This window comes from Mobula hypostoma, chromosome 17 (assembly GCF_963921235.1).
Source record: "Mobula hypostoma chromosome 17, sMobHyp1.1, whole genome shotgun sequence".
Lineage (NCBI taxonomy): Eukaryota > Metazoa > Chordata > Chondrichthyes > Myliobatiformes > Myliobatidae > Mobula > Mobula hypostoma.
Genome location: NC_086113.1, coordinates 35,273,937 through 35,287,716, shown reverse-complemented (window position 1 = coordinate 35,287,716; position 13,780 = coordinate 35,273,937). Strand labels below are relative to the sequence as shown.

The window sequence follows — 13,780 nt, the reverse complement described above, 5'->3', positions numbered from 1 at the left end:
AACTGTGGCTCAGCGCGCTCTTGTGCTAACATCCCACCGCCCAGTGGACTGCCAGCTCGCTGGTAGCGTCAGCTGTGGGACTGTGAGATGTGGGGGTGCTCACAGTGAGGGCTGGCTGCCGGGAAAAGGTGGTGTGTTTTCTGGAGGTGACTGAGCGAGGCGGCGGTGGCGGCAGGAGCAAAGGCGGGGGCAAAGGCGGGGGCGGGGGAAGGAGAACGGCGCAGCCCCGGCGCGTCAGCACGGCCCCGGGGCACAGGCATCGAGTGGAAAAAAAAACTGCTCGCTGCAGATCCTACAGCAAAACAAGAAGAACTTTTAAGGCCAAGCAAGAAGAAAAAAAAAATCCCCTTTTGTCTCTAGACTGACGCATTTTTACCACCGAAAGAAATGGAGAGACACAAAGGTGAGGAATACGTTTGTTATTTTGGCATGTTTAATGGATTGAAGGTAGCGACGTCAAACGCAGGAAAAAAATGTAAATGTCTCCAGTTTGTGAAATGTGCCCTAGAATAAATCCCCGCGCCAGTTCCTGGTACTGTATACCCCTCTCCCCGATGTTTGTTATTTGTTTTGTAAAGCTACTGCAGGTGTCATGGAAGGGGTTGTTTTTGCAATGGGGATATTTTCTAGTTCCGTTCACCTTATCATCTTGAAGTCATTTTTGCCGTGCAAGTTATTTACTATCCACGATATTAACAAAGTCAGACTCGAAGTGAAGTGACATAATCGATTGTTTTGTTAATAAAGGAATTGGGAATGACTGTCCCTCTGAATCTCAGTTTTATTTACTAAGGGACTGATGATTGAACAAAACCTTTCGAAGCGAGTGGCTTTATGTGAACGCGTGTATTACGGCAATGGTCAGAATGTATTTTTAAGGTAGATCTTTCACCTTGCGTGCTGGCTCTGCGCTAGGCTCGGTTTAATCATTCTCATGCACTCGATCAAGTGCAATGAAGGATGACAATAAATACTTCCTCGGCGGCCACATCATTTAGAAAGTTTACACTAGCCCACACGCTTGTGAAACAAATTGTCAACGGCCGGGGATTTGGTCCCGCGTGGACCGATTCGAGCGTTACTCGAATCATTATTAGCTGTAGGCTTCATGCTACATGCGCTTGCGAATTGTATAATTTATTTTTAGTTTGCTGGGAGCTCTTACAACAATTTTTGTACTTAATAACCCTTTTCCAATTGTCTTTTCCTGTCTGATATTAATTTCATACCCTCCTTTGGGCTTGAGTAGATTTTAAACAGCACTGCGATCTCTCTGGGGAGGTGCAGGGTACGAAATGTTGCCGAAAGGGATATTTTTTTTAAAAAACAGCTAAATTGGGGGTGGGGTGGTGCAGTGACAGGAAACCTAGCCCTGTGTTCGAAGTAAGATCGTCCAGATTCGAAAGGAGCAATTTATGAACGTAGTGACCCAGACCTGGTGGCGGTGCAGCAAACCCTACTTCCTAGCAACTTCTGCAACAAGATAAAATTATCTTCGAGGTAATAAACAGGAAACTTTCAGCAACCCACTCTTTCCCTACTCTCTAGTAAACATTCAGTAGTAACAAGTACCTCGCAAGTGGAGTTGTTGGGCAGCCAACGGCAGCCCAGATGGGGGCATTATAGACTCGCTGCTGATACAATTCTATTTTTTGTTGGTTTTTTTCCCTCTTTTTTTTTGCTTAGCCACCAAGCTCTTGACCCATAGGGGTTAACTTCACACAATTTCACCTGCCCTATTACCGAAATATCCCCGCAACCCATGGACTCACTTTCAAGAACTCTTCATGTTCTCGATAGTTAATGATTTATTTATTATTGTTATTTTTTTTTCTTTCATATTTGCACAGTCATAATTTGTCCATCCAGTTGGGTGCGGACTTTCAGGAAATCGATTGTGTTTCTTGGATATACTGTGTTTGCATGCGAGAAAATGAATCCCATGGTTGTATATATTGACAGATATGTACCTTGATAATATATTTACTTTGATCTATTAGCTATTGTTCTAATTCAATATAAATTTTTCCAGAATCAGAAATTTCCAGCCTGACGTCGTTGATTTGATAATGCTTTAATACCCTCTTCACAATTCAAAATAGCACATACCATTAATGCTAAAAACGTTTGCTTCCTACACATTATTTGTATTAGCACACTCACGTAAAGTGCTTCTTAATCTGCAAGAACCCATTTGCACAACACACATTTGTTTGCCTTGCATACTTTATAACAACATAGAACACATTAAAAATCTATCTGCCAGCAGCCTTCTCAACATTTGCGAATTCACATGGTATTAGAATAATTGTGCAACTGCAGAAATACATGAAGTGGTTGCTGTGTGGTATGCCAACAAACATTTCTCATGTGTCCACAGTTTGGAAATTCATTGGGGCTGACTAATACTGAAAGTAGCCTCTCTTTCACTCAACAAGGAAGACCTAAAACCAAAGTCAAACCTAGGATTCACAGGGAAAGACCTGTGATGAAAGGGTTTGAAGAGTGTCAAATATTTGGAGGATCAGGGCATTAGGCTAGGGCAAATGAGTTCAAAGTAAATTTATAATCAAAGTAGAAACCTGAGATTCATTTTCTTGCAGCCAATCTTAGTAAACACAAGAAGCACAATAGAATCAATGAAAGATCACACCTATCGTGATGGAAAAAACAATCAATGTGCAAAAGACAACAAACTATGCAAATACAAAGAAAGAAAGAATAAAAGAAATATGACTACTACTAATAATAAATAAATAAATAAACAAACAATAAATATCAAAGAATAAGAGATGAAGTGTTCTTGAAAGGGTCCATAGGTTGTGGGAATAATTCCATGGTGGGGTGACTGAAGATATCCCCTCTGCTTCAAGAGCCTGATAATTGAGGGGTAATAACTGTACCTCCCAAAACTGTACCTCCAACTGTACCTCACCAACCTCTCAAAACACTTCATCACAGTGGATACTAGTCATTAGGGCAGGTTACCATACTCTTCCAAGGTACTTCCATGTTTATGACAGTCAAAGCAAACATAAAAGGCACTGAGTTCATCTGGGAGCAGAGTTTTGTTATCACCTATGTGGCATGGTTTCACTTTGTAGGAGGTGGTAGTATTCAAGCTCAGTCACAGCTGTTGACCATCCTTCAGTGATTAAGACAGGAGGGCACCTCAGGCAAATGAAGGTCAGCAATAGAAGGGACAGAATGAGATACTTTGGTGGATAATTACTGGTTAGCAGGAATAGTTATGAGTGTGCTCAGGTGATCGGGGCTCAGGAGGCTACAAATCATATTAGGTTTCCAGAAATTGGTTTCAGCTACCCTAGGAAAGAGTTTGGATTCCCATTTCCATCGTGCAGTTGACTCAAGGTAGTTTTAGGCCATGCATAATCCACAGCTGCACTGGAATTCTATTTTGGCCACTCTGAGAATGAAACACTCCCAAACTGGCAAAGATTTTATATTAGAAATTTTACACTTGTATTGCCAAAGATCAATAAGTTTAATGATTGGATGTTCATATAGTTTTGATTTTAGGGGAATCCACTTCTAACTTATACTATAATTTTTTAAGCTATCCATCATACTTACATTTTTTTAATAAAAGATCAATTTTCTTTGCAGATAAATTAAAAAGGTTGACCATGGTGCGACAAATGTCCTGAGCTGTTAATTTTTCAATACAAGAAGTATTGTAGGAAAGGAAGATGAGCTCAGGGTATGGATCAACACATGAAATGGTGAGATTGCAGCTATTAGTGAAACTTGTCTGCAGGACTGGCAGCTCAATATTCCAGGTTTCTGCTGTTTTACGAGTAACAGTATGGGAGAAATTAACGGAGGAGGGTGTCACGGCAGTGCTTAGTCAGGACAGACTGGAGAACTCGTCTAGTGTAGTTTATGGGTGGAACTGAGGAATAAGAAAGGTATGACCACATTTATGGGCCTATATTATAGAAACTCAAAAGTCCAGGGGATTTAAAGGAACAAATTTGTAGAGGGTTTGCGGACTGATGCAAGAAACATAACGTTGATATTGTAGACGATTTTAACTTTCCACATATTGACTCGGACTCCCATACTGTAAAATGACCAGATGGGATAGAGTTTGTCATATGTGTTCAGGAAAGTTTCCTTAATCAGTACATAGATGTTCCAGTGAGAGAATGCGTGATATTTGATCTCCTTTTAGGGAATGAGACAGATCAGGTGACAAAAGTTTGTGTAGGGGAACATTTTGTATCTCGTGATCATAATACCATTTCAAAGTAAATAGTTTGAAAGTAAATATGGAAAAAGATAGGTCTGATCAGCAGGTTGAAATTCTAAATTGGAGAAAGGCCAATCTTGGTGGTATCAGAAAGGATCTGGCAAGTGTGAATTGAGTTAGGCAGCTTTCTGGCAAAGGTGTACGTGGTAAATGGGAGGCCTTTCAAAAGTGAAATTTTGAGAGTACAGGTTTCCCCCGCCATCCAAAGGTAGAGCGTTCCTATGAAACGGTTCGTAAGTCGGAATGTCGTAAAGTGAAGAAGCAATTATCATTTATTTACATGGGAAAAATTTGTGAGCGTTCACAGACCCAAAAAATAACCTACCAAATCATGCCAAATAACACATAAAACCTAAAATAACAGTAACATGTAGTAAAAGCAGGAATGATATGATAAATACACAGCCTATATAAAGTAGAAATACTTTTCTACAATCATTGCCGCACTGTCCACTGTAGCGAAAATCTCATGCAAGCGCTCTGGGCAGAAACACTCTCTCCAGTAAAGTAGAAATAATGTATGTACAATGTAGTATCACTTACAGGAATTGGGAAGACAGCGCCGAGCACACTGATGATGGTGTGTTAGGCTGAGTCGTCGGAGGTTGGGGTGGTGCAGTGGTCCCTAACCTCCGGGCAGCGAACAGATACCGGTCTGCGAAGCGTGCAGGGGTACAGCGGTAGCCGGGATGCACCCAGCACATCTTTAAGAAAAAAGCCAAAATAAACAAGCTAATTAATTAGGTACTGCCCGGCACGTAAATGTCGGCCCAGATCAGAGGCAACGCAATTGGCAATCGCCTCTGAACTGGACCGACATTTATGTGCTGGGCGGCACCTAATTAATTAGCTTGTTTATTTCGGCTTTTTTCTTAAAGATGTGCTGGGTGCGTTCAGGCTACCGCTGAATGGCTGCATTCTTCGCGGTAATGTATCAGTCCGCGACCCGGGGGTTGGGGTGGTGGGACACTGGGGTGTCATCTCATCATTGTCTGTTTCCATCAGGGCAGGCAGGTCACCTTCTTCTATCTCAAAATGCTTAATTATGTCTAGTTTTATGCTAAGTGTAACACCCTTACGAACTCTTTCAGGTTTTTCCGATACCTTAGAACTCATCTTGCTAACGGCTGCTCACAGGCAGGTGTTTAAGCAAAGCCGGCTAGAATGCAGTTTCGGGGGAGGAGTTTGGCTGCTCGGGGCACGGGCTGCCTTTTCTCGCGCACTGCTTTTATCGCGCGCTGCCTTTTTTCGTAACAGGGAAAACACCTTCTGTTAGCGAAAACAGGTAACTAATGAAGGTCTTTCGTAACAGCGAGGTTTAGTAAAGCGAACGTTTGAAAAGCGGGGGACACCTGTACACAGCTTGTATGTGCCTGGTTAAGGAACTTTGGTTTTCAAGAGATAGTGAGGTCCTGGTTATGAAAAAAAGGTGCATAGCAGGTAAGGGCAGGTAGGAACAAATGAGGAGCTTGATGGGTATAAGAAATGCAAGAGAACACTTGAAAAAGAAATCAGGAGGGGTAACAGAAGGCATGATGTGCCCTTGCAGACAAGGCGAAGGAGAATCTGAAGGGATTGTACAGATATGTTAAGAGCAAAAGGATTGCAAGGGACAAAATTGGTCCTCTGGAAGATCGGAATGGTAATCCATGTGTGGAGCCAAAAGAGATGGGGGAGATCTTAAATGGAATTTTTGCATCTGTATTTATTTGGGAGATGGACGTGGAGTCTATAGAAGAGGCATCAACTTCATGGATCCTATGCAGATTACAGACAGGGAGGTGTTTTTTGTCCTGAGGCAAATTAGGGAGGATAAATCTGCAGTGCAGAGGGAATTAAATGCAGCGTCTCCAAGTCTGCGGGTGACACGAAGCTGGGCGGCAGTGACTAGTGGGGTACCGCAAGGCTCAGTGCTGGGACCCCAGTTGTTTACAATATATATTAATGACTTGGATGAGGGAATTAAATGCAGCACCTGCAAGTCTGCGGGTGACACGGCGCTGGGCGGCAGTGACTAGTGGGGTACCGCAAGGCTCAGTGCTGGGACCCCAGTTGTTCACAATATATATTGATGACTTGGATGAGGGAATTAAATGCAGCATCTCCAAGTCTGCAGATGACACAAAGCTGGGCGGCAGTGTTAGCTGTGAGGAGGATGCTAAGGGGATGTAGGGTGACTTGGATAGGTTAGGTGAGTGGGCAAATTCATGGCAGATGCAATTTAATGTGGATAAATGTGAGGTTATCCACTTTGGTGGCAAGAACAGGAAAACAGATTATTATCTGAATGGTGGCCGATTAGGAAAAGGGGAGGTGCAACAAGACCTGGGTATCATTATACACCAGTCATTGAAAGTGGGCATGCAGGTACAGCAGGCGGTGAAAAAGGCGAATGGTATGCTGGCATTCATAGCAAGAGGATTCAAGTACAGGAGCAGGGAGGTGCTACTGCAGTTGTACAAGGCCTTGGTGAGACCACACCTGGAGTATTGTGCGCAGTTTTGGTCGCCTAATCTGAGGAAAGACATTCTTGCCATAGATGGAGTACAAAGAAGGTTCACCAGATTGATTCCTGGGATGGCAGGACTTTGATATGATGAAAGACTGGATCGACTAGGCTTATACTCGCTGGAATTTAGAAGATTGAGGAGGGATCTTATTGAAACGTATAAAATTCTAAAGGGATTGGACAGGCTAGATGCAGGAAGATTGTTCCCGATGTTGGGGAAATCCAGAACAAGGGGTCACAGTTTAAGGATAAAGGGGAAGCCTTTTAGGACCTAGATGAGGAAAAACTTCACACAGACTGGTGAATCTGTGGAATTCTCTGCCACAGGAAACAGTTGAGGCCAGTTCATTGGCTATATTTAAGAGGGAGTTAGATATGGCCCTTGTGGCTAAAGGGATCAGGGAGTATGGAGAGAAGGCAGGTACAGGGTTCTGAGTTGGATGATCAGCCATGATCATACTGAATGGTGGTGCAGGCTCGAAGGGCTGAATGGCCTACTTCTGCACCTATTTTCTATGTTTCTATGTGCCCGACAAGGTGTTCCCTAGGACCCTGTGGGAGGCAAGTGCAGAAATTAAGGGGCCCTAGCAGAGATATTTAAATCATCCTTAGCCACAAATGAGGTACCTGAGGTTTGGAGGATAACCAAAGTTGTTCTGCTGTTTGAAAAAGGCTCTAAAAATATACCTATAGGCTGCTGAGCCTAATATCAGCAGTGGGAAAGTTTTTAGAAGGTATTCTTAGGGACTGGATATATAAGTATTTGGATAGACATGGACTGATTAAGCATGGCTTTGTGTGTGGTAGGTCGGGCCTACCTAATCTCAGAGAGTTTTTCAAGGAATTTAACAGAAAAGATGATGGACTTTGGCAAAGCATTTGACAAATGTTGCAAGAACTCTGTGCTAGTTTCCAGATACTGCACATCGCTAGTGGAGTTTGTGACTGTTAGATGCAGACCATTTTTTGTCATGGTCCAGTCCGTGAAGTCTGCATTCCGGTTCACGGTCCAGTCCATCATTCCTTATTCTAGGTTTTCTGGTCTTCCCTTGTTCTGTTGGGTGCTCTAATTGAGGAATCTGATTCTCATTTTGGGCTGGCTACATAAATAGCTCCTGGGTTCAGCTTCATTTGCTGGACTCCCCCTCCCCCTCCCCCTCCCCCTCGCCCTTGCCTGCTATCTCGCTTGTGTCCATGTCTCCGCTAGCCCTCGCCTGCTACCTTCGCCTGAAGTGTCACCTGCTACCTTCGCCTGAAGCCTCGCCTGAAACCTTTGCCTGAAGCCTTGCCTGCTACCATGCTTGTGTCCACGCCTCCGCTAGGTAGGTCCAGCCATTTGCCGCTACCTTGAGTTGGGAACTGTCTCTGTGTCCACACCTTCGCTCGGTAGGTCCAGCCATTTGCCGCTACCGGGAGTCCGGAACTGTCTCTGTGTCCACACCTTCACTAGGTAGGTCTGGCTGTTTGCCGCTACATTGTGTTGGGTACCAACTCTTTGTGCCCTTGCCTCCACTGGGTAGTTCCGGCTGTTTACCCCTACCTTGAGTGAGATCTGTCTCTCAGTGTTCTGTATCGAGCCCCGGCCCCAAGTCTTGTTCCCAAGGAGGGGTCCTCGCTCTGTGTTCCATGTTCCTGTCTCCCTTGACCAAGTCAAGGCTTCGGGTTCTCGTCCTGTTCATGTGCCTCGTCCTGTGCAGCAGTTCCACGTCCAGTCCTGTAGCCACATCTTGTCCCCGCCTAGATATGGGGTCCAAGCCAGAGCCAAGACCCAGGTTCCCAGTCCCTGTCCAGTCTCTGGCTCAGAGTCCTAGCCCACACTCCTAGTTCCTAGTTCCTTGTCCTGGTTCCACTTTCCTTGCCAAAGTCCTAGCCCAAGTCTGTGTTCCTGTCCCAGCTCCTGGTCTGTGTCCTGTCCCATCCCTAACTCTAGTCCAGTCCAGTTCTTAGTTCTTCAGTGTTTGTGTCTTGCATTTGGGTCCGCTCCCAGCGCCCCCCCCCATGACAATTTTATTTACCACGGGAATTCACCACAGTCCTTATACTCGGTGTGTACATTCCCCTCAGCGCTAATGCTAAGGAGGCATTCTGTGAACTGTATGGGGCTATTAGCAAACTGCAGAACACACACCCTGATGGACTGTTTATCGTCGCCGGAGATTTTAACCATGTGAACCTTAAGTCAGTGCTCCCCAGATTCCATCAGAATGTGGACTTTGCAACGAGAGGGGCGATTGCGTTGAACCTTGTTTTCACAAACATTTCCGACGCGTACCAGGCGGAGTCACACCCCCACCTCGGTTACTCAGACTACAACCTACATCTCTGTTATGCTAATCCCAACATACAGACCGCTCGCCAGACACTCCAGACCAGTTGAGAAGCAGGTGAAAACCTGACCAGCAGGAGCCAACTCTGCTCTTCAAGACTGCTTTGAGCACACTGACTGGCACATGTTCAGGGAGGCTGCAATCGATGGCGACCCTACCAGCTTAGAGGAGTACACAGCATCAGTGACTGACTATATCAGCAAGTGCACTGATGACGTCACTGTGACCAAGACCATCACTACACGCGCTAACCAGAAGCCAAGGATGACCGCGGAGGTGCGTGCGCGGCTAAGAACCCGTGACTCCGTCTTCAGAGCAGGCGACAAGGCAGCCCTAACAACAGTGAGGGCCAAACTGTCCTGGGCCATCAGATTCGCTGCACACGCCCAGCGAATCCACAGCTATTTCCAGGACAGCAGCGACATGCGGCGCATGTGGAAGGGCATTCAAGACATCACCAACTACAGGACAACATCACCTGACTGTATGGGTGATGCCTCCCTCCCAGATGCGCTGAACAACTTCTATGCTCGTTTTGAGGTGGAAAATGAGGTGGCGGCGAGGAAGACCACCCCTTCTCCAAATGACCAGGTGCTTTGTCTTACCGTGGTCGATGTGGGGAGAACTCCGTGCACGGTCAACCCACGGAGGGCTGCTGGACCAGACAATATTCCTGGCAGAGTGCTTAGAGGATGTGCAGACCAGCTAGCAGATATTCTCACTGACATCTTCAATATCTCCCTGGGCAGCGCCATCGTTCCTAGGTGCTTCAAGGCCGCCACCCTCGTCCCCGTGCTGAAGAAGTCTTCAGTGTCCTGCCTCAACGACTACTGTCCCGTCGCATCCATCATCATGAAGTGTTTTGAGAGGCTCGTCATGAGGCACATCAAGACCCTGCAGTTCGCACACCGTCCCAATCGTTCAACAGACAACCCTCCGCCTGGTCCTAACCCACCTGGACAAAAAAGACACATACGTTCGAATGCTGTTCATAGACTTCAGTTCAGCATTCAACAAAATCATTCCTCAGAAACTGATTGGAAAGCTGAGCCTACTGGGCCTGAACACCTCCCTCTGCAACCGGATCCTAGACTTCCTGACTGGGAGACCTCAGTCAGTCTGGATTGGAAGCAGCATCTCCAACACCATCACACTGAGCGTGGGGGCCCCGCAGGGCTGTGTGCTCAGTCCACTGCTGTTCACTCTGCTGACCCACGACTGTGCTGCAACACACAGCTCGAACAACATCATTAAGTTCACCGATGATATGACCGTGGTGGGTCTCATCAGCAAGATCATTGAGTCAGCATAGTGAGAGGAGATGCAGCGGCTAACAGACTGGTGCAGAGGCAACAACCTATCTCTGAATGTGAACAAAACAAAGGAGATGGTTGTTGACTTCAGGAGGACACAGAGCGACCACTCTCTGCTGAACATCGACGACTCCTCCATAGAGATCGTTAAGAGCACCAAATTTCTTGGTGTTCACCTGGCAGAGAATCTCACCTGGTCCCTCAACACCAGCTCCATAGCAAAGAAAGCCCAGCAGCATCTCTACTTTCTGCGAAGGCTGAGAAAAGTCCATCTCCCACCCCCCATCCTCACCACATTCTACAGAGGTTGTATTGAGAGCATCCTGAGCAGCTGCATCACTGCCTGGTTCGGGAACTGCACTGTCTCGGATCGCAAGACCCTGCAGCGGGTAGTGAGGTCAGCTGAGAAGATCATCGGGGTCTCCCTTCCCACCATTACAGACGTTTACACCACACACCGCATCCGCAAAGCAAACAGCATTATGGATCCCACGCACCCCTCATACAAACTCTTCTCCCTCCTACCATCTGGCAAAAGGCACTGAAGTATTTGGGCTCTCACGACCAGACTATGTAACAGTTTCTTCCCTCAAACCATCAGACTCCTCAATACTCAGAGCCTGGACTGACACCAACCTACTGCCCTCTACTGTGCCTATTGTCTTGTTTATTATTTATTGTAATGCCTGCACTGTTTTGGCAACTTTATGCAGTCCTGGGAGGTCTGTAGTCTAGTGTAGTTTTTGTGTTGTTTTACGTAGCTTAGTGTAGTTTTTGTATTGTTTCATGTAGCACCATGGTCCTGAAAAACATTGTCTCGTTTTTACTGTGTATTGTACCAGCAGTTATGGTCGAAATGACAATAAAAAGTGACTTGACTTGACTTGACGTGACTTGACAAGATCCTGCGTGGGAGGTTGGTGTAGAAGGCTCAGTTGCTCAGCAGTTAAGATGATGTAGTAAATTGGATTAGACATTGGCTTTGTGGGAGAAGCAACAGAGTGGTAGTAGATGGCTGCCTGTGACTAGTGGAGCACCACAGGTTTCAGTGCTGGGTCCATTGTTGTTTGTCATCTATATCAATGACCTGGATGATAATGTGGTTAACTGGATCAGCAAATTTGTGGGTGATACCAAGATTGTGGGTGTAGTGGACAGTGAGGAAGATTATCAGAACTTTCAGTGGGATCTGAACAAGTTGGAGAAATGGGTTGAAAAATAGCAGATGGAATTTAATGCAGTGTTGCCCGTCAGTAGGATCAACCAGGGTAGATCTTACATAGTGAATGGTAGGGCACTGAGGAGTACAGTAGAACAAAAAGATCTGGGTATACTGGTCCATAATTCATTAAAAGTGGTGTCACAGGTAGATAGGATTGTAAGAGAAGTGTTTGGCACATTGGCCTTCATAAATCAATGTATTGAGTACAGGAGATGGGGTGTTATCTTGAAGTTTTATGAGACGTTGGTGAGCCCTTATTTAGATTATTGTGTGTACTTTTGGTCACCTTCCTACAGGAAAGATATACATAAGGCTGAAAGAGTACAGAGAAAATTTACAAGGGTGTTGCTGGGACTGGAGGACCTGAGTTATAAGGCAATATTGTGAATACAATAGGGTCTTATAAGAGGCTCATGGATAGGTACATAGAGCTTAGAAAAATAAAGGGCAATGTAACCCTAGGTAATTTCTAAAGTAAGTACATGCTCAGCACAGCATTGTGGGCTGAAGGGCCTGTATTGTGCTATAGGTTTTCTATGTTTCTATATTAAGATTGAATAGGTTAGGACTTTATTCCTTGGAATGTTGAAGATTCAGGGGAGATTTGATAGAGGTGTACAAAATTATTGGGGTATAGATAGGGTAAATGCAAGCAAGCTTTTCTCCATTGAGGTTGGATGTGTTTACAACTAGAGGTGATGGGATAGGGGTGAAAGGTGAAAAAGTTAAAAGAGAACATGAGGGGAAACTTGTTCACTCAGAGGCTCGTGAGTTTGTGGAATGAGCTGCTAGTGCAGGTGGTACGTGCGAGCTTGATTTCCAAGTTCAAGAGAAGTTTGCATAGGTACATGGAGGGTATGGAGGGATATGGTCTGAGAGTAGGCATTTAAAATGGTTCGACACTGACTAGATATGCTGAAGGGCCTGTAACTGTGTTGTATTTTTCTATGACTAATTATACAAAAAAACAATTGAGTCAGGTTGTGTAGCTGGAAAAGTGGGTTGATTTAGGAAAAAGGAGAGATTTTTTTGTGACTATGATTGCTTTCCTTTTGAACTTCTGTCACCAGCATTACCCATTGATCACAAAGCATAGAAAGAGGAAGTTGCTATGGGAAGTGGATTGCATAAATGCTTCGATAATTCTAGTGCACTTAAATGCTGCATTTCCTGTTTATTCTGAAGATGTAGCACGTACGTATATATGACACTTGAAATTTTTGGAAATATAATTTTCCGGTTAAAGATTTGAAATTAATCTGTTTGTTACCAAAATGCTGATCTTCCATGAACCGGTGCAATCCACCAGACAGAGGAGCAGAATTAGGTTAGCCCATTGAGCTTCCTTCACCATTTGATCATAGCTGATTTATTTCCCCTCTAATTGCCACTTTTCTGTCTTCTCCCCATGATGCCCTTACTAATCAAGAACGTATCAACCTCCACTTTAAATATATCCAATAACTTGGCTGCCACAGCTGTCTGTGACAATGAATGCCACAGATTCCCTCTTGCTAAAAGGGTTCCTCCTGCCCTCTCTTTTGAAGAGATGTCCTTCTATTCTAATGCTGTACCCTCTGGTCCTAGACTCACTCACTATTGGAAGCATCCTCTCCAGCTCCACTTTATCTTGTCTTTTCAATATTCAGTAGGTATCATTTTACACCCCTTTTATTCTACTAAACTGCACTGAGTATAGGCCAAGAGCGGTCAAATGCTCTTCATATATTAGCCTTTTCACTCCCGGGGTCACTCTCATAAACCTCCTCTGGATCCTCTCCAATGCCAGCACATCGTTTCTTAGTTATGGAACCCAGAACTGCTCACAATACTCCAAATATGGTCTGACCAATGCCTTCTGAAGCCTCAGCATTACGTCCCTACTTTTTATATTCTAGTCCTCTTGAATTAAATGCTAATACTGCATTTGCCTTCCTTACTTTTCTTACTACCTGCAAGTTCATCTTTAGTGATTCCTGCACTAGGACTCCCAAGAACCTTTGCATCTCTGAATTTCTGAATTCGCTCCATTTTGAAAGTAGTCTAGGCCTTTATTCCTTCTACCAAAATGAATGGCCATACTCCTACCTACACCATATTACATTTGCTAGTTCTTTCCCCATTCTCCTAATCTGT

At 44.8% G+C, this 13,780-nt stretch overlaps 1 long non-coding RNA gene across 1 annotated transcript in view; it reads left to right on the top strand.

Annotated features, from left to right (window-relative positions):
* Nucleotides 1–217: 217 nt before the first annotated feature.
* The window catches only part of LOC134357724 (uncharacterized), a 90,094-nt gene continuing 76,531 nt past the window's right edge, over nucleotides 218–13,780 (top strand). The window contains exon 1 of the long non-coding RNA XR_010020713.1: nucleotides 218–403. This is a non-coding gene — a long non-coding RNA (uncharacterized LOC134357724). The remainder of the gene's footprint in view (nucleotides 404–13,780) is intronic.